The sequence below is a fragment of the Lactuca virosa genome, chromosome 4 (genome assembly GCF_052849685.1).
Source record: "Lactuca virosa cultivar CGN04683 chromosome 4, Lactuca_virosa_CGN04683_v6, whole genome shotgun sequence".
NCBI lineage: Eukaryota > Viridiplantae > Streptophyta > Magnoliopsida > Asterales > Asteraceae > Lactuca > Lactuca virosa.
The window spans coordinates 527,466,864-527,488,014 of NC_136429.1; the positions used below are offsets into that span (position 1 = coordinate 527,466,864).

At 37.4% G+C, this 21,151-nt stretch overlaps 1 long non-coding RNA gene and 1 other non-coding gene across 8 annotated transcripts; both read right to left on the reverse strand.

Moving 5' to 3' along the window:
- Window positions 1–2,763: 2,763 nt before the first annotated feature.
- Window positions 2,764–2,870, reverse strand: LOC145110340 (small nucleolar RNA R71). The gene has a single exon (XR_013709722.1). It is a non-coding gene; the product is annotated as a small nucleolar RNA R71 (small nucleolar RNA).
- A 13,530-nt stretch (window positions 2,871–16,400) lies between these two features.
- LOC145109500 (uncharacterized) lies at window positions 16,401–20,236 on the reverse strand. Of its 7 annotated transcripts, none has more exons than XR_013709053.1 (7): window positions 19,902–20,236; window positions 19,294–19,804; window positions 19,063–19,150; window positions 18,705–18,839; window positions 18,291–18,413; window positions 17,256–17,389; window positions 16,401–17,012 (listed from the first exon to the last, which is right to left on the reverse strand). It is a non-coding gene; the product is annotated as an uncharacterized LOC145109500 (long non-coding RNA). The 7 variants fall into 7 exon arrangements; XR_013709052.1 differs by having other exon boundaries at window positions 18,705–18,859; window positions 19,884–20,236; XR_013709050.1 differs by having other exon boundaries at window positions 18,705–18,859; window positions 19,902–20,235.
- Window positions 20,237–21,151: the final 915 nt, after the last annotated feature.

The following is a 21,151-nucleotide window of genomic DNA, read 5'->3' on the forward strand; positions in this document are numbered from 1 at the left end:
CTCGTAAGGCTGAGTGCTGAAACTCGAGTGAAGAATCTCTGACTACTGCTCCAGCGACTCCCCGACTATCAACTACATAATACACTTAATCAAAATCCGATAATTCTTCCTAGGGTAAAATGACCATTTTACCCCTCGTCAAAGTCAACACTTGGGTCAAAGTCAAAGTCAAGATCAACACCCTGGTGAAAGTCAACATCTGGTTAACTCAACTCGCCGAGTTGGTCCTCCAACTCGTCGAGTTCTATAGTCCACAAAATACTGGAACTTCGATCCTACTCGTCAAGTCTTTCAAGAACTCGTCGAGTTCTCCTTCATACAGAATCAGGGCCTTTTGCTCTTGACTCACCGAGCTCGTCCATGAACTCGTCGAGTCCTTCTTCATACAAGTTTAAGTGTTTAGCCCTTGTGATATGTGCATATTTAGCTATATATTTAGTATAGGTTTTCATTAATTGTTAGATAATTATTTACATATTGTGGACAAAAGGTACTTAATAGTGTTCAAATTGTATTTTCAGTTTAAAAGAGAAGCTCGGAGATAAAAGGAAGCAGGAGATATGATCGAAAGCTCAGGAACTGAAGAAAGAAGAAAAATGTTAAATCCTAAAGCTACTCGGCGAGTAGGGACATCTACTCGACGAGTACATACGAAGATTCGAGAAGCAATAAGTAAAGTCCTTGCCGTATACGGAATCTTCAAGGGGACTCAGGGAGTCAGTTGTCTACTCGACGAGTAGACCCTGTTTTGAGAAATCTATAAATAGAAGCAACAAACCCAAATTGACTATCTCTCTGGCTTTTGGGAAGGTTACTTGGCGACTAAGGAGACTGCTGGAGATCTGAAGAACGTGAGAAGAACTCTAATCCTCAATTCTAAGAAGACTAAGGCAACTTAGGTTTAATTTTCCACTTCACCTTTGAATAGAACTATGTCTAGCTTGTTTGAATTCGTTTTTAGTTTGTTATCTACTGCAATTATGAACTAATTTCATTAGTTTCTGTTTAGGGTAGACAAGTTTGCTCCTATGGATTAATTTACTATTTTGATTAATTGTTATGTGGTGAATCTTGTTAAATTAAGCTTGGTAAAGACCCTTATGCATTAACCATAACTATTTTCTGTTAATTGCTAAGTAATTAAGCTGCATAAACATCTCTTAATTGCTTATCTCATATGATTTATGTGAACACATTGCTATATGCCTAGGATTAGTGAATATGAAACTAGGATTAACTAGATAATGGGTAAATTAATGTGTGAGCTTGTGTGATACACCATCAACAAGAGGTTAATTGAATCACCAATTTAATTAGCTAATTACAAGTCTTATTTAACTCGAATAATTAAACTAGGGAATTTATTAGTTTAACCACTTGATCACTGCTTAAATTAATCTATTTTCTAAGGATTAGTAATAATGAATATGAATCTAATCACCTTAGTCGGTAACCAATAACAATTAATCCATTACATCACCATAAAAGTTAACCATAGGAGTAAATGAGTTGAACCTAAACAGAAACCCTTTTAATCATTGAATTTAGTTGGTTTTTACGTGTTTTCAGCTGTTAGTTGATTAGTTAAGTTTCTAGTCTTGCAAAACTAGAGAAAACCCCTCTATTTTACTAATTGTTTTAGATAATTCTAGTAGTTAGATTAATTTCCGTTACCTGAGTTCGATACCGTACTTGCTAATTCATATTACCAATTGACAGGTCCACTGCCTTTTGTGTGTCGAATTCATAAATTAAAAGTAGGATAAAACTAGTTAGTTTAACACACATCAAGTTTTTGGCGCCGTTGTCCCGGAACGGTTCAAAAATTAATTCTAATTTCTAGTATTACCGACCCTTTGTGTGAGATTAATCTTGCACAAAGTTACTGCTTTAGTAGTCTAGGTATTAGGTTTAGTTTTAATTTTCTCTTATTTGTTAGAATTTTTGTTTGATTTTTTTCAGTTTTAGCCTTGAACTCGCCGAGTGCAATCGAAGCTACTCGACGAGTCGATCGCTGAAACTCAGTTTCGTTTTTATTTTATTTTTTTTGTTCTTTTTACGCGTGTTTTCTGTTTTGTTTACAGTTCGTTTATGACCAGGGGAGGAGGTACACCTTTGATTCCACCGCTTGAAGACCCGGAAGCAACCTTGAAGAAAAACAAAGGCAAAACCGTAGGAGAAACCGCAACATCAAAAAATTCGCCATTGAAGAATCTCAAATCTGTTTTTAGTAAGAAAAAGGACAAGAAAATGGGAGAATCCAACAATTTTTTTGAGGCAAACGAAGACCCAAACAAGGACGATATCATGTACGAATCCAAAAAAGAAGAAAGCGAATTCGAGGAAGGAAGCGACATCAAGGGCGAACTAGCTGACCCCATGATTAACATTGATGAAGTTCCCATGGGTGAATGGAAGAAAAGGATGCGTGACGACACCGGCCCGGGACTCGTGCAACCCGCGATTCCCGCAACTGCCACCTTTGAACTTAAAGGCCACATACTTGCTCAACTTAAGGAGATTCCATTCTACGGGAAGGATCATGAAGACACATACAAGCATCTTGACGAAGTCAATGACATAGTCGACTACTTCAATGTCCCTAATGTGGCTCGCGACACTGTCTTCCTTCGTATGCTACCTGTCACATTCAAGGGAGTTGCAAAGGATTGGCTAAAATCACTTCCCCCAGGATCCATCACTACATGGGCTAAAATGAAAGAAGAATTCATAGACCAGTTTTGCCCCTCTTCAAAAATAGCCAAGTTGAAGAAAGCCATAACTAATTTTGAACAACAAGCTGGAGAGTCACTATATGAGGCGTGGGAAAGGTACAAAGGCTTACTAAGGAATTGCCCACATCACGATCTATACAGCCAACAAGAAGTCTCCATTTTCTATGACGGAGTAAATGTGATAACTAGGCAACTCCTTGATTCGCAAGGACCACTCACAAAGAAAGCACCCCCGGTGATAAAGGCCCTAATTGAAGAATTCTCTAAACACTCTAGAGAATATCATAACCCAAGAAATGACTTGACTCGAGGGGCGGTGAACTCCATTACTGATGACATGGTAGCAATGATGGTAAAATCGGAAAGCATGGATCGAAGAATGACAAATATGGACCAATCCATCCACGCCATTAGAGTGGGTTGTGAAAACTATAGAGGACCTCATCTGACTAAAGATTGTGATCTTAACGAGAACGGGAATCGGAAGATGCAAGTATACTATTCAAGTGGTGATAGGTTAGATGATAATTGGTGAAAACCAAAGAAGGAATGGCTACCTTATGATGAGTACAAAAAGACAAGGGAGGAAAAGTATAGGCAAAAGGAGAGAGGCTTTTATCAAAAGGAGGAACTGGTGCATGAAAAGCAATCAGATTTGGAAGACATGCTTACAAGATTCGTGGCCGCATCCGAGAAAAGACACAATGATACCGATGCTACACTCAAAGATCAACAAAATATGTTGAGAGAACACCAGGTTATGATGAAAGATCAACAAGCCTTTCTTAGGAATCAGCAAGCATATATTCTCAACATAGAAAAGCAGTTGGGGCAACTTGCTCAACAAGTGAATGAGAGAAGACCGGGTGGACTTCCTAGTAATACCGAAAGTAACCCGAAAGGTGCACATATAAATATCGTGACAACCAGGAGTGGGAAGATTATAACCCCTCTGACCCCTATTCAGCAAGAAGACCCTGAGCTGGTTCAAGAGGATAAAGAAGATCTTGAAGAATCACAGAATCCCGACACGACTCGCCGAGTCGACGTTACGGACTCGACGAGTCCCCCACCTGAACAAAAAAGCCAGCCTCCTGTTAAGCCATATCAGCCTCCACTTCCCTTTCCGGCTAGAGCTAGACAAGAAAAAAATGAAGTTGACTACCAGAAGTTTCTGGAACACATAAAGGCTCTCCAGATTAATATGTCATTCATAGAAGCGGTTGCACAAATGCCGAAATATGCCAAATTCCTGAAGGAGCTTCTAACTAATAGAAAGAAGATGGAAGAGGTGAAGAAAGTGGTCCTAAACGAGAATTGTTCAGATGCCATGTTGAATATACTACCTAAGAAGAAGGGTGATCTGGGAAGCTTAACATTGCCTTGCCAATTTGGAAACTTAGCTACCATTTATGCATTGGCCGATTCAGGGGCAAGTGTAAATCTCATGTCATACTCATTTTTCAAGAAATTAGATCTTCTGGAGCGAAGGCCAATTCGAATGGCTATTCACCTAGCAAATAAAACGGTCACATTTCCGAGAGGATATATGTGAAGATCTATTGGTGAAGGTTGATAAATTTGTGTTTCCCGCGGACTTTATAGTTTTAGACATGGAAGCGGATCCTCAAGTCCCGATAATACTTGGAAGACCTTTTCTTAACACCGCAAGTGCTATAGTTGACATGCGAGATTCTAAACTTACCCATCGGGTAGGAGATGAATCAATCACTTTTGGAGTTGATCAAGCCATGAAACATCCAAGGAATAGCGATGACACAACATTTTCGGTTGACATGTTGGAAGAACTGATGGAGGAATGGAACGAAAATGAGCCGAACAAGTCCACCGTCACACATGAAGAAGAATTTGATGAGGAAAGAGACCTGCTGGAATTAGAAAGACTGCTCGAGGAAGCTGAGTATAATGATCTAATCAGAAGTGCAGAAGAGCCGACTCGACGAGTCCATCCGAGGAAACGCGATCAGTCGCGGATTTTACGAAGGAGTCGACGAGCCCCCTCAATGGACTCGACGTGTTCAACATTCAGAACACGAATACTGAACTTAAGGCACTACCAGATCACTTGGAGTACGCGTTTCTAGAAGATGGCCAACAAAAACCTGTAATAATAGCCGCTGATTTGGCCGAACATGAGAAAGAAATCCTTGTGGGTGTACTAAGCAAGAGGCAAGGTGCTATAGCATGGCAAATAACCGACATAAAAGTAATTAGTCCAGCTTATTGTTCTCACGAGATTAACTTAGAAGATGGAGCTAAAGCTGTAGTACAACGCCAACGAAGACTTAACCCGAACATGCAAGTGGTTGTGAAAAAGGAGGTGGTTAAACTACTAGATGCCGGTATCATTTACTCCATCTCCGATAGCCCATGGGTGAGTCTGGTGCAAGTGGTACCAAAGAAAGGAGGAATGACGGTGGTGGCAAATAAAACTAACGAATTAATTCCAACGAGAACAGTAACCGAGTGGCGTGTTTGCATTGACTACAGGAAATTGAATGATGCCACATGCAAGGATCACTTTCCATTGCCATTCATCGATCAATTGCTCGAAAGACTCTCCGGCCATTTATATTATTGTTTTCTTGATGGGTTTTCAGGGTATTTTCAAATTCCAATAGTCCCACAAGACCAAGAGAAGACCACTTTTACATGCCCAAGTGGAACATTTGCATATAGACGCATTCCTTTTGGGTTATGCAATGCACCGGCTAGTTTCCAAAGGTGCATGATGGCCATTTTTCATGATATGATCGAGAAGTTTATGGAGGTCTTCATGGATGATTTCTCGGTGTTCGGGTCATCTTTTGAAGATTGCTTATCTAATTTGGACTTGATGCTAGCTAGATGTGAGAAGACAAACCTTGTCCTTAATTGGGAAAAGTGCCACTTCATGGTGAAAGAAGGAATTGTATTGGGTCACAAAGTTTCAAGGAAAGGGATAGAAGTGGATAGAGCAAAAGTGGACACAATAGCTAAGCTACCCCCTCCAACTAATGTAAAAGGGGTAAGGAGTTTTCTTGGCCATGCGAGATTTTATCGGCGCTTCATTAAAGATTTTTCGAAGATTACTAGACCTTTAACTCAATTACTCTTGAAGGATGCCCCATTTGATTTTTCCAAGGAATGTCATGAAGCATTTCATTTGTTAAAGGAAAGATTAACCACTACTCCTATCATGATAGCACCAAATTGGAATCTTCCTTTTGAGCTAATGTGTCATGCTAGTGACTATGCGGTGGGAGCAGTTTTGGGACAAAGAATTGACAAGCATTTTCAGCCGATCTACTATGCAAGCAAGACATTGAATCCTACCCAAGAGAATTATACTACTACCGAGAAGGAGCTGTTAGCTGTGGTATACACTTTTGATAAGTTCCGCCCATATTTGGTATTGTCTAAGACCATAGTTTTTACCGATCATTCAGCCCTAAAGTATCTTTTTACTAAACAAGATGCTAAGCTCCGATTGATACGTTGGGTCTTACTTTTGCAAGAGTTTGACATTGAAATACGCGATAAAAAGGGAATGGAAAACGTAGCTGCCGACCATTTGTCAAGATTAGAGAACCCGCATTTGGAGGAGTTGGAAGAAAACAAGATTGGAGACGATTTTCCCGATGAATATCTTTTAGTCGTATCCGGAGAAATGCCATGGTTTGTGGATATAGCTAACTACTTAGCAACCAATTACATTCCAAAAGACTTAACCCGCCAACAGAAGAAGAAATTCTTTTCAGAAATTAAGTACTACTTTTGGGATGAGCCGTATCTCTTCCGAAGCTGCGCAGACGGAATGATAAAAAGATGTGCATTTAGGAAAGAAAGTCGAGAAATCTTGGCACACTGTCATAGCGGGCCCGCTGGAGGACATCATGGAGCACACTACACAGCTAGGAAGATTTTTGATATTGGGTTTTATTGGCCCACCATTTTTAAAGATGCTGCTCAATTTGTCAAAGAATGTGATTCATGCCAACGAGTGGGGAACATATCATCCCGAAATGAAATGCTCCAACATAGTATTCAAATATGTGAGGTATTTGATGTGTGGGGGGTCGACTTTATGGGACCTTTCCCAATGTACAAAGGGAATAAATACATCTTGGTGGCGGTCGATTACGTGTCTAAATGGGCGGAGGCACACGCATTACCAACTAATGATGCTCGGGTGGTGGTACGATTTCTAAAGAAGCTATTCTCAAGATTTGAAGTTCCTAAAGCTCTTATTAGTGACCGGGGCACTCACTTTGCAAATGATCAATTAGCCAAGGTGTTGAAAAAATATGGGGTACATCATAGGTTCTCCACATCTTATCATCCACAAACTAGTGGGCAAACTGAAGTGACGAATAGGGCATTAAAAAGGATTTTAGAAAGATCGGTTGGAGGAAATCGAAAGGAATGGTCGGATAAATTAGATGATGCACTTTGGGCCTTTCGAACAACTTTCAAGACGCCTATTGGTACTACACCATATAGGTTAGTATATGGAAACAAAATGTCATTTACCGGTAGAAATAGAGCATAAAGCTTTTTGGGCTGTAAAGATGTGCAATTTTGATTTGGCTGAACTTCGAACCAACCGATTGATGCAAATGAATGCCCTTGAAGAGCTGAGAAATGAGGTCTACACTAGTTCCTTAATATACAAAGAAAAGACAAAGAATTGGCATGATAAAAGATTGAAGGGTAATAAGGATTTTCATGAAGGACAAAAGGTGCTACTCTTCAATTCAAGGTTCAAACTTTTCCCGGGCAAGCTGAAGACACAATGGGATGGTCCATTTATAGTAAAGCAAGTTTTTCCACATGGAGCTATTGAGCTTATATCGAGAGACGGAACTCCTTTCAAGGTTAATGGTCATAGAGTGAAGAGATATGAAGAAGGAATTCCAAGAGACGAAGGTCTTGAAGCAGGGCTGCTTCTAGGAGGAACTACATAAACTTAAAGCGGGAAGGAGTCCAGCTAATGACTCCTTAAAAAGAAGCGCTTCCCGTAGGCAACCCGAGTTTAGAGTAAAGCAAGTTTTTGGATCTGCTTTTATCAATCTTCTTCTGTGCTTATAATGATTGCTTGAGGGAAAGCAATGCTCAAGTGTGGGGTTGGTTGCATAAAATTTTAAAAATTCAATTGCTTATCAAACAGTGAAAGGCTCGACGAGTCCCTAACCTTACTCGGCGAGTCCATTTGAGAAATCCCGATTAAACTCGGAATCGCGTATCTGCTCGGCGAGTAGGTGCTCCTACTCGGCGAGTCCACGTATTTATCCGAAAAAAATAATTATTATTTTCACATTCTGTAAAAGGGGTTTTTACCCTAATTGTAAAACATTTCAACATTTCACCCAGCCACCACCCATACACGACGAGCAAGTTCTCTCAAGCTCTCATCTTGATTTCTTCCGTTTTCTTACAAATCCAACTAAAAGGTAACCATTTTCACTCTTAATATTTTAAAAGTTTCGATCTTTGGTGTAGATGCATCCTTAATTTCTGAAAAAATCCCGATTTTGAATACACTTGGACTTTAGGGTTTCGATTTTTTGGTAAATTAGGGCGTTTTAAACAAAATTTCTTATATATTAATGCTTAGTGAACATTCCGAAACAAACCCCTGGATTAATTTATAGAATCGACCGGTTAATTTTACCCGACTGGATTGGACTCGCACAGTTCGTCCTGTTCGCCGAGTCGGTTCGTGGATCAGCGAGTCCAGGTCACAGATGCTCAGAAAGTTTGATGTTCTTAACTGCTTTGTGTTTTGTTTGTGGTTTGCTTGATTCTGTCTTGCGGGAATTATGTCTAGGAGAGGACAAAGTTCAAGGGGAGGCGGATATGGGGACCTCCCGTGGTTAACCTTTCCACAAATAACCTCCAAGCCGTCACTTGCTCGCACAAAAAACAAACTGGAAGCGTTAAAGCGCAAGGAAATATATGTCCCTAATGGTATTGACTGGCATTGGATTGGTCAAGTTGGTTTGGAGGAAGAGTTGACCCCTTATTTGGTCAAGTCTTTCAACAATGATGGGATAACAGTGGTTTGTGATGGTTGGAGCCGACTCTTTAAGATTCAAGAGCCCGTTTATCAAGAATTGTGCTGGGAGTTCTTTGCTACCATCTCCTTTCGAGGTGGTAGTGACTATTACAATCCAAACACTATTACTTTCTGTCTTGGAGGGGAGCTGCGTCAATGTAGCATTGCAGAGCTCGCATGGAGGATGGGGATATATGATCAAAATGTGATTATGTTAGAAAATTTTGAAACATTCCTAGAACATTGTCACAAAGACTTGCCCGAGGGAGTAGTTGCATCGACTTGCTGGAACACAATTGCCAACCTGGTCTACATTCCGTCATCTGCTCAAGAGGGGAGTATCTGTTCCCTAATTCATCGCTTGATACATCGTCTGATCGCAAGTACTATTAACATGCGAAAGGATGACGATAAGGTCCCTACTCTTGACATTTTCTACATGTGGAGCATTATCACTCCCGATGTTTTCTGCAACTTGCCATATTGCTTGGCGAAATATTTAGCATAGGGGGCGGTAAAAGAGAGGATCACTTCAAAGATTAACGGGGGAATGTTTGTTACGAAGCTTGCAAGAACATATGGTATTTTTGACCAAGGGGAAGCTCGGATGTTGACCATGGTTCCTACTCCTCCTTTCAGCACCACTTTGTTTAGGAGGGCAAGAATCGTGGAAGATTTTGGTGGAGGACATTTTGGCATCCCACATGTGGATGAGGTGTTAGTACCGGAGGAGCCGGGAAGAAGGGTAAGGAAAAGGAGGGAGCAAGCTCGGGAAGACCCACCGGTCATTCCGGTGGATGAAGAGTTACCCATGGATTGGTACAATATTAAGGCACGAAGGTACCAAGACGACCTTGGGAGAAGCATGAATAATAACAACGAGTCATTTGTTTATATATTTGAACAAATGAATATCGCACCAAGGCCCGGACCCGGATTCCCTTATGTGCCAAGTTGGGAGGAAAGAGTGCAAGCAAGGAGGAACCAAGCAAGTGGGAATGGAGCAGGAGAAAATGAGGAGGAAGATGAAGATTGATATTTTTATGTTTTTTATTTGGTTGTTTGAAGACAATTTTTATTTGTTTTGTGTGTTTTGAATTTTTATTTGCTTTTAGGACGATGAAGTAGGAATTTGTTTTTATCACTTGTGGTTGCTCTTATCTTTTCAGATTGAGGCTAGGATGCATGCAAGAGTCTCAAATGTCAAGGCTAGAGTAAGGGTCGGGTCTAGAAGAGAATGTGCAAGTTTTTGAGTTTAAGGTCGAGTCCGTGATCAAAGAGTGTTTAAGAGTGTTGCTTATGAAATAAAAATGAAGGAAGACACTAAATTATCATACCCAACCACATCAGGAACAGACTCAGAAGCAGCATATTTATTTATCACTCAGCGATGTACTCGCCGAGTGCATATCACAGGCTCGGCGAGTCCGCTTACGAAAGCACGTTTTTCTGCTAAAAGCACTTCTGCTCGTCGAGCAGCCGTAGTAACTCGGCGAGTCAGTCAATATTTCACTATCAAACTTTGGATTCTAACCACATATGATACGGGTTTACTCATATTCTTCAAAGGATAATTCCCGAAGATTTTTCGAGACTATTTTCCTGCATATTTGGAGTTGTACCACACGAGATTTGACACCCAAGACATGGATGAGCTGCTCCCATGTTTAAAGTCAATTGAAGATGGAGCTTTCAAAGAAGAAAATCAACCTCGCGACTACTATACCAGGGGAGTTTGTTCCAATTCTCTCTTTACTTTTATGTTTTTTTTTCATGCATAACATGCAATGGGGACATTGCATAATTTAAGTGTGGGGCAGGAGGTTGGTTATTACACTAGTTAATTTTTTTTTTTTTTGCATAAATGAAATTTGCTAGGACTTAATTTAGAAAATTTGGTAAAAAGCAATTAGGAATCATGCTAGTGTTATGTTTGATGATTGCATGAAGACCCAAATGTTTAGTTGAGCCTATACACGTTATAGTGCATTTGTGGCCCCTTTATTCTAGTGAAATCATGGGACAAAAACATAACCTCGCTTAGTTTGAGGGATGCAACAAGTTTAGCATCGTGTACCAGAAATGTATCCAGGAAAATTTTTATCTTTAATCAATAAAGGTTGAAGTTGAGCGCCCCTGCTTAAGCATGTAGGGTTTTGAGTTAAAGAAAAAAAAAAGAGAGTGAGATACATGTAAAAAAAGAGAGAGAGAATTACAAGAAAAGTTTGAAGAATTTTGGAGTAGTTAAAGTGAAGATCAAAAGATCAAAATTCCGAAGATTCAAAAAGTTGAAGATACCAAAAACCAAAAATTGGTGAATTCAAAGAAATAAAGATCAAGTTATCAAAGAGTGAAGAATTTCAAAAAGAGCTCCATATTGGTATCGAAAAATTTGTAATTTTCTAGTTATGTATGCTTGGGTTGCTCAACCAAAAATAGCTTGAGGCTAGGAGGTTTTCTGCGGATGGATTCGGAGGGATGCATAAAATGAGCATTGTTCAAAAGAAGTGGGCGAGTGTTTATGAGGATTGTGAGTATTTAGAATTAAGGGGGATCCTTAGCAAAAACTTTAGACACAAATGCATGCGTTGCGGTCTTGACATAATGGCTGGGTTTGATTGGGATTGTCTTATGTAATATTAGTGTGCTAAAATTCAGTTTTGCTTGGGGGCAAGCAAAAGTCAAGTGTGGGGTATTTTGATATGTGCATATTTAGCTATATATTTAGTATAGGTTTTCATTAATTGTTAGCTAATTATTTACATATTGTGGACAAAAGGTACTTCATAGTGTTCAAATTGTATATTCAGTTCGAAAGAGAAGCTCAGAGATAAAAGGAAGCAGGAGATATGATCGAAAGCTCGGGAACTGAAGAAAGAAGAAAAATGCTAAATCCTGAAGCTACTCGGCGAGTAGGGACATCTACTCGACGAGTACATACGGAGATTCGAGAAGCAATACGTAAAGTCCTTGCTGTATACGGATTCTTCAAGGGGACTCGGCGAGTCAGTTGTCTACTCGACGAGTAGACCCTGTTTTGAGAAATCTATAAATAGAAGCAACAAACCCGAATTGACTCTCTCTCTGGCTTTTGGAAAGCTTACTTGGCGACTAAGGAGACTGCTGGAGATCTGAAGAACATGAGAAGAACCCTAATCCTCAATTCTAAGAAGACTAAGGTAACTTAGGTTTTATTTTCCACTTCACCTTTGAATAGAACTATGTCTAGCTTGTTTGAATTCATTTTTAGTTTGTTATCTACTGCAATTATGAACTAATTTCGTTAGTTTCTGTTTAGGTTAGACAAGTTTGCTCCTATGGAATAATTTACTATTTTGATTAATTGTTAAGTGGCGAATCTTGTTAAATTAAGCTTGTTAAAGACCCTTATGCATTAACCATAACTATTTTCTGTTAATTGCTAAGTAATTAAGCTGCATGAACATCTCTTAATTGCTTATCTCATATGATTTATGTGAACACATTGCTATATGCCTAGGATTAGTGAATATGAAGCTAGGATTAACTAGAGAATGGGTAAATTAATGTGTGAGCTTGTGTGATACACCATCAACAAGAGGTTAATTGAATCACCAATTTAATTAGCTAATTACAAGTCTTATTTAACCCGAATAATTAAACTAGGGAATTTATTAGTTTAACCACTTAATCACTGCTTAAATTAATCTATTTTCTAAGGATTAGTAATAACGAATGTGAATCTAATCACCTTAGTCGGTAACCAATAACAATTAATCCATTACATCACCATAAAAATTAACCATAGGAGTAAATGAGTTGAACCTAAACAGAAACTCTTTTAATCATTGAATTTAGTTGGTTTTTACGTGTTTTCAGCTTTTAGTTGATTAGTTAAGTTTTAGTTAAGTTTCTAGTCTTGCAAAACTAGAGAAAACCCCTCTGTTTTACTAATTGTTTTAGATAATTCTAGTAGTTAGATTAATTTCTGTTCCTTGAGTTCGATACCCTACTTGCTAATTCATATTACCAATTGACAGGTCCACTGCCTTTTGTGTGTCGAATTTATAAATTAAAAGTAGGATAAAACTAGTTAGTTTAACACACATCACCTTGACTCGCCGAGTTCTTCCTTGAACTCGTCGAGTTATTCTTCATATAAGTTGGGACATTGCCTTGAACTCACTGAGTTCATCCTTGAACTCGTCGAGTTCTTTGATCTTCAAGTCCATATTCACGTCCATCTTGTTGAGTCCTTTTCTAGACTCAACCAGATCGATCAGAAACAGAAAAGGTTGGGGAACCATGACCCGACTCGCCGAGTCCTATGAGCGACTTGCCGAGTCCCCCAAAGTCCAAGTCTACCAAGTCGATTTCAGTCGGGCTTAATGCATCCAGAACATAGATCTGACCTCCTAGGATCGATATAGCATGTAAAGTTACAAACTTTACGTGCATGCATGGGTTAACTAGTTCATAAGGACCCAAAATGAAGTCTACAAGGTGCATGGGACTCCAATGGCCATAAAGTTGGAAAATGTAGAAAATAACCCTAAATGGAGATCTAATGAATAGTCAAGGTATCAGCTTTATACCTCAACTGAGCTGGAAATATGCCAAAACCTATGGATCTACTTGCTTTCTCTTGATCTCCCAAGCCTCTTCCTTCTTCTCAAGCTTCAAAGACACACAAATGGCACAAAAGGCTCAAGAACACTCAATATTCGATTAGGGTTTCGTGAAGAGAGTCTGAGGGCAATGGAGGCTGGAGTGGAGACCATATAAGTTGTTTAAATAGGGTGCAAACCCTCAAATTTAGGGTTTCATCCAGACAAGTCTACTCGTCGAGTCGGGGCTTCCGACTCAATGAGTAGACTCTTCCCCGCGCGTCCAAAATTCGCATCTACTCGACGAGTTGGGCCTCCAACTCGTCGAGTCCCTGTGTAAAAATGCAAAACTTATAATAAAATACGTACATAGAACCGGGCGTTACAACTGTCCTCCACTTATTTTAGACTTCGTCCTCGAAGTCTGTTGCGGCATCTGGAAAAACTTCGGGGTAGTGCTCTCTCATCTCGTCCTCCGGCTCCCAAGTCCATTCTGAGCCCTTGCGGTGCTTCCATTGCACCTTCACTAGCTGAACAACCTTGTTCCTCAAGGTTTTCGTCTCGCGATCCAGAATCGTTGCCGGTCTCTCACTGTAGTTCTGTTGGATTAGGTGTCTAAGCCCATAACTATAATTAGGATGAACTTGACCCGATAGTAGCATGGTCCTTTTGGGTTGCCTTCACCAGTGCAATTTGATAGGATGGACTTTTAAGAATAAGGTTATTTGTGATTTGTTAATATATTATAAGTATAATATATTAATTGAGAAATCATATTATTTAATTAGTATTGATCAAGAATTAATTTGGAATTAATTTTGTGATAAAAAAGAGACTAATTAAATATATGGGGATTGATTATGTAAATCAATGATTCTTATAGTGTGGGCTAAACATCCATGGTTATTTAGGATGGGCTAGACCAATGAGATAGTCCATGGGTAGTCCATGGAGATTTAACCGATGGAGCCTAAGTAATATGAAAGGTCATTAGGGTTTGCAAGGTGTAACCCTATCATTTGCTACACTATAAAAGGACTCTAATAGAGCCAAAATCTGCTAGACCATCATTCTAAGAGAGTGATATAGATTTTTTGCTAAGTAACTTATTCTCTCCAGCCTCCTCTTGCATTTGGTGTTTGTGACACATTAGAGGCATCACACTTGAGGTGCTCAAGCTATCAAAGGTCAAGAACTATAAGTCCTACTAAGAGGTAAGTTATCTAACTAGTTGTATTGTTCAATTGTCAATTTGTATGCTAGTTAGGATGTATGCTTTGGAAAATTTAAAATGCATGTGTAATTAGAGAAACATAGATCCAAAGCATCTAGGGTTGCATGTGCACCATAGGAGTGTTATAGTGCTCAAAAACCCAACAGTGGTATTAGAGCCTAGGATTGTTTTCTGTTATACTTGATGCTTATTTCTTTCTAAAGTTGAAAAAAATCGATTTTCTGGCCTCTGACTGATGAACTCGCCAAGTCCACTGGCTGACTAAACGAGTCCACTCAGTAAATGACCAACTAGACGAGTCATGTTCTTGCACTCGCCGAGTTGATGGCTCTGGGTGCAAAATTTCGAGTTTTTTGCCAGAATTGGATTAGGATCATTACCACAAACTGTTTTTTGAAACATATAATATGTTTTATGTATATGGTAATGATCATGGTCATCCAATTAAAAGATAATTGTCAAAATTTCAAGATTTGTATTAGTTTATATGATTAGGCTAATTTCTTAAAATTGTTGATGTAAATTATCTTGACCTATATATGAGTTTAACTAGATCATAGATAAATTACTTGATAACTTTTTGTTAGTTAAAATGTTGATCTGAATGCTTTTAATGACCTCCATAACTTGTCCTCAAGTTATGGAAAATGAAATGTCTCATCCATTAAAATGCAATTAAACTCATAAGTTACGGAAATGAAGAGTTTTGACAAGTTTCAAAACTTACCTTCAAGTTTTTGAATTTGTAAAGTCTCACTAATGAAACTTTAATTCCAAACCCTAGAGTTTTAAATGTTAAAATTCAACCATTATATTTTATAATATTATAAGTTTAATAATATATATATATATATATATATATATATATATATATATATATATATATATATATATATATATACTAGCCGTTTACCCACGCCAAGCGACGGGTGCGAATAGTTTTTTCAGAAATTAGTCGGAGTTAAAAACTCGATCAAGGCAATTTTAAAACTCTCATACTCAACCCACTTGGATATATGTTCAATGTTCACTAACAATAATTAAATATATGACTCAATCCATTCAATTCGGACTCATCCACAACACAATACTATAATTGTTTACTTTAAATAGCAACCCAATTATAATAAACAAAAAAATAATAGTTTTTATTTAATAATTCAACATGATACATAGACACCAAATTATAGATCTACTTGTCTTCTAGTAAAAACGGCTAAAGTTAAACTGCCAAAGTTGTCAGTCACTCGATTTTGTATGACTTCTTGCAAAGAATAGAGCTAAGACCAATAGATTCAGAAACCAGAACCAGAAAAACATAGTGTAAACAAACAAAAATTAGTAACCAAATTCCACTTTACCTTTCACTTTCAAAGCTTATAATAGTAGATATTTCAATAAACATCCATTAACAAAGATCCACCCTTTTAATTTATTTCTGACAATTTCTTAATTTTAAAATATTTATAAAAAACATACAATGTTCTAATAAATAAATCAATGAAACTACATTGTTATTCTTAGCATTTAACCCTTCTAAAAATTGTGAAACTTCATACATATTGTAACTATAAATAAAAATTGGGATAATTTCCAAAAGTAACACTACCCCTTTTTAGTCCACACATTTAGCTTTGTTGAAAAAACCTGTCAATTCGCATCCATGTTGAGAAAACCAGCATTTTGACCTTAAAAATCAAAACTATCTTTCAAAAAGGGACAACATATACAAGCAAACCAAATTTAAAGACAGACATATCTTTGCTGGAACATCCAAGTACACATGATGATTTCAAGCTCACGATTTATAAAATACATTAGTTGAATTTTTTAGTTTAACACTCGTTCAAAACAAATTAGAATTATTAGAAAACTATCTATTTTATTTGAGAGATAATTACTCTAACAAAACTTACAAAAAAAAAAAAGCAAAATATTTTGTACAATTCCCACACAACAATTTGTTTCAAAATTTGACCATTTTACCCTTGGGACTGTTCTTTACCTGGTGTGAGTTTTGGCTCTATATGGATATTGCCTTTTTGGTGTTGGCTTCAGAGTTTTTTTTCCCTGTACATCCCAAGCCGCCTTGCTTTTCTTCTCATTTTATGACCTTTTTGCCCCTAGCACTGACTGGAAGGTTATATAGGCCTAGTTTCTTTTCTTTTTATTCTCCTTTGGAGTCTTGTTAGTGAGACCATTCCCCTCTCAAATTCCTAACTGGTGGTGTTCTTGCTTCAATCTTATCTATGGTCCAGATTTCTTGACCATTTTTCCGTTGGGGCCGGGTCGTTTTCTTGTTTCCTACTGTGTCTTTTATCTGTAGTTTTCCTTGGTGATATTTGTTGTGTTATAGATGCATATATATTAATGAAATCCATTTGGTTTTCCATTACCACCTGTGAGTATCCGAGTTGTTTATATTAACCCCAGAATTCACAATAAAAACTGTTCATAGTCTTATAGATGTACAGACATAGGTTTATGTTACAATTCCTTACCAAAGTAATTTACCCTCAGAATGAGCATCATCCTCCACCAGTTATTTTGGTAAAATACATACTTTTTTGTTTTTAATTGGAAAATTGTAAAGTTAGAAAGTCTAAGCTATTTGCAAACATGAAAGTTTAGTAAATCAGTACCTGATCATGTGCAGTAAGAACTTTGTCTATTGGTTGATATAACAAACAAATACATGTATTCGACAACCATCATTGCAGTTTGAAGCAACTCTCCGACTTTCTTATCCGATGAAGACCCAACACACTCACTGAACCTGAAAGTCAATGAAAAATGAAGTTTTGTCAAATATATTTACAGAAAACAAAAAGTTGTTCATAGGTTGTAGAAATAATAAACTAACTTTATCAATCCCAACACACTCTCGTGGATGCAGAATGAAGGCTTATCATTTTTTACCAGCTTCATACATTAATTTGCAAATAAACTTCTTAATAGTAAAATACAGGGCATTATCACATCTACCAAACAATAGTATTAGCTATTGCCTCTTGTGAATTAAGAACATGTAAGGAAGCTTCTTTTTTGATGTTAAGCATAAGCTTATATTGTGCAATCTCATGCAAAAGCACCACGAATCTTCTTCAACGTAAATATTTACAAATGTACATATAAATATTGATAGATTCAGGTGCACATAACCTAATTTCAGAAAAAAAAGGTATTTGATTTTTTTTCCTTTTAACCCAAAAGAACCATACACACATAAATAATAGGCATTTGAAAATGCAAGAATCACAAACAAAAAAGAGTTTTAATCACATTCAAATCCCAAAACAAAAAATAGAGAAAGTCCGAGGTTTTACATACCATATGTGTCGTGTGCAACTTACTTTTCGTCTTGAACTCCTAAAAACATATTAATCAAAGAACTGGAATGCCCAAAAAGAGGCAACATAAAAGCAGTTTTTTAATGTAACATTTTCTAGGTGTTATCGAGGGTAAAAGATTTTAAATTATAGAAATAAAAAGGAATTGTATTGAGCCAAAAATATTGTGATTAAAAAATTAAAGGGAATGAAAGAAATGTAAAAGAACAAAGAGATGACATTACATCATCCAATACATTATCATCACACATACACACACAACAACAGACCTTCTCAGAAATAGAAAAGAGGAAAAAGATGAAAGAAGAGCTAGAATATAAGACGAACCTATGCATTTCTATCAAGAAATGATATTCATGTTAGAGGAAATGATGCAACAGAGATGCAGAGTCGCTGCCTTCCCTCTTCCAGATGTAGAAGAAGCCAAATCTTATGTTGTTGATCCATATCCTAGTGTCATTGGAACAAAATGATTTCCATACTCAGTCTCATTTATAGGTCAAAAAAATAAATTTTATCCCACAAACAACAAATAAGAATTTTAATTAACTAATTTTTTATTTTTCCAGAGTGTAGTTATGTTTCTACATAAAACGTTTATGACAAATTGTCACTTGAGCATACATTCTTGCAAAAGGAAACAGCAAAAAGGTAATTGCTATTTTTCTCAAATTAATGGATTCTGTTTAATATCTTCAAACATCATAAAAACAACAAAACTAAATCCAATTAAATTTTTACCCTTGGCAATCTGATCCACATCTTCCAGAAGCAAACCAGGTCACCTTGAGATGGTATTTGAGTTGCACCCACATCTGTCCCTGATATGTCTTCTTGTTGTCTGCCCTGAGCCACAACAAACATCCTTGATTCCGGCTTTAGAGGGGGAACACCAACTCCAGGCAGGTAATAAAAATAGCATTAGAAAGACAAAATCAGGCTATGCTCAACAAAGAAAATGCATTAAAAAGTACAAAGAGGAAAAAGTTAAAACACCTTCAAAATAGAATCAAACTTTGGCAAAACAACAACTACTAAAAATCTTGATTTAAATTCCAAAACTATATCAGATAATCGTATATAATATGACCAAACTAACCTTCTATTTTTCTACATGGTGAATGTACCTAAGAATACAAACAAATTTAAGCTTTCTCTTTTGCTTTAAGATCAACTGAAGTCGTCTTCTTCAAGCAAACCCAAAAAATCAAACCAAGACCCGATAAGCAAATCATCAGAATTTCATATCAAATAAGCATAAATTTATAAAAAAATGTAAATAAAAACATTATATGAAACATAAAAATCATAAATCAAGATAGAGAGCTACCAATGGAGGTTTGTATATGTCATTTATTTACTGGAAGCATGTGGCTTTAGTGGTGCATGGGTTCGGATGGAGCATGTAAAATTTGTATCCAACGTTTGTCTAGAGATGGAGATATTGGTGGCTGATGGAGATAAAGCATGTGGTGGTCAGCAACGATGTTGAAAGCGATGATGGTTGGTGAAGTGAGCAGATGTTGTAATGGTGGTGCAGGTGTTGCGTCAGGTATTTGGGGTGATAAATTTGGGTGAAAGCGGTGATGGTAGTAGATGGAAGAGACGGTGATGATGAATAATTCATAAGAACCCGCTTTCTTATCTTCACCTTGGAAATCAGAGAGCTACAAAGAGTGGTGGGTTTGTAGGCGGCGATGAGGTGGCTAACAGTAAGGAGGTAAGGAAGAAGAGAAATCAAATTGACTGAACCTGTAGGGCTTTAACAGATCCAATGTTTTAGTCCATTGATGCCTCTTCAATTGACATTGTTTGATATGATTGTTACACGTGTCAACATTCTAATGAATAACATAAACAAAAATAGAATGCCCATTTCAAATTCGATGTAATAATAGTAAAAAAAACAGAAAATCGAACCTTTAATCACAAACATGCCTGCTTAGAGGAGACGGCGGTGGGAGATGTTAGAGGAGACGATGGTAAATGTCGTGTCTAGGGTTTTCAGAGAGGGTTGGGTGGTGTTGGAGACGATGGTATCTAGGGTTTTCAGATGGGCGATGGTTTGGTGGTGGTGGGGTAGAGAGGAGAAGGGAACACCAGTTCATGGTAAGGATTGCAGTTGATACTGGTGGAAGAGGCAAATGTGGATACAGAAACCATAAATGGAAAAGCAGGGATATGGATTAGGGTTCTTATCAGAGAGTTCAAGGAGAGAAAACATGGAGAAGGGTTCTTCCACAAGAAATGCCTATTAATTGACTGAGATAAGAGATAATATATAGAGTTTACGGGTAGACCAATTCAATATGCGGAAAATGAGGGAATACTGAGTTAATTTTGACCAATATTTCCTTAATTTTCTGTAATATAGGCACAAAGATAGGGGATAAGTGAAGAAACGCAACAAAGAATTGTAAATTGTTGAATGAGTCTCCCTGTAGATCAGTATTAGATAAAGTATTGCATAAACTTGTTGTACATAATATTTTAAGGGTTATACCTCTTAAAATTCAGCATTTGAGGCTAAATGCTTATTAAGGTATATATATATATATATATATATATATATATATATATATATATATATATATATATATATATAAAGACAAGTCAGTCTTACCGTTAGTAGGTCTCATTCACGAAGCCGGTCTATAAAAGGGGTATAAGGTTACTGCCTATAAAATGGTGGTTTAATGGGTGTCCACTCTCACCCACCGCTTCCTTGACTGGTGGAGGGTCGTTAGCCGAACGGGTAGGATAAGACATTAATTCTCGTTAAAATTATAATGATAAATATAAAGTAACTAAACTTTTAATAAATACCCAATATTAGTTACTCTAGGAAAATATGCAAATGGTGCTAATCCATGAAATTACACTTTACACCTTGTTAAGTCGTTAGTTGAGCGTGTGTGGTTAACTGGCACACTAATCTGGGACTGACAATGTGTGGCAAAGGGTAGCTTGATGTTAATCATAGATAAATGGAGCGTGTGTGGTTAACCGGCACATTGATTAGATGATTTGTAACATTGAGTGTACCAAACTAATTTGCATGGTTATTCACACCTTGTTTATGATCCTCGGCATCCCATTCACAACTTAAAGGGCACAATTGAGATTTAAACATACCATTGAAAAGTTCAATGAATCTCAAGGGATCTAGGAATTTCAATCCAATTAAA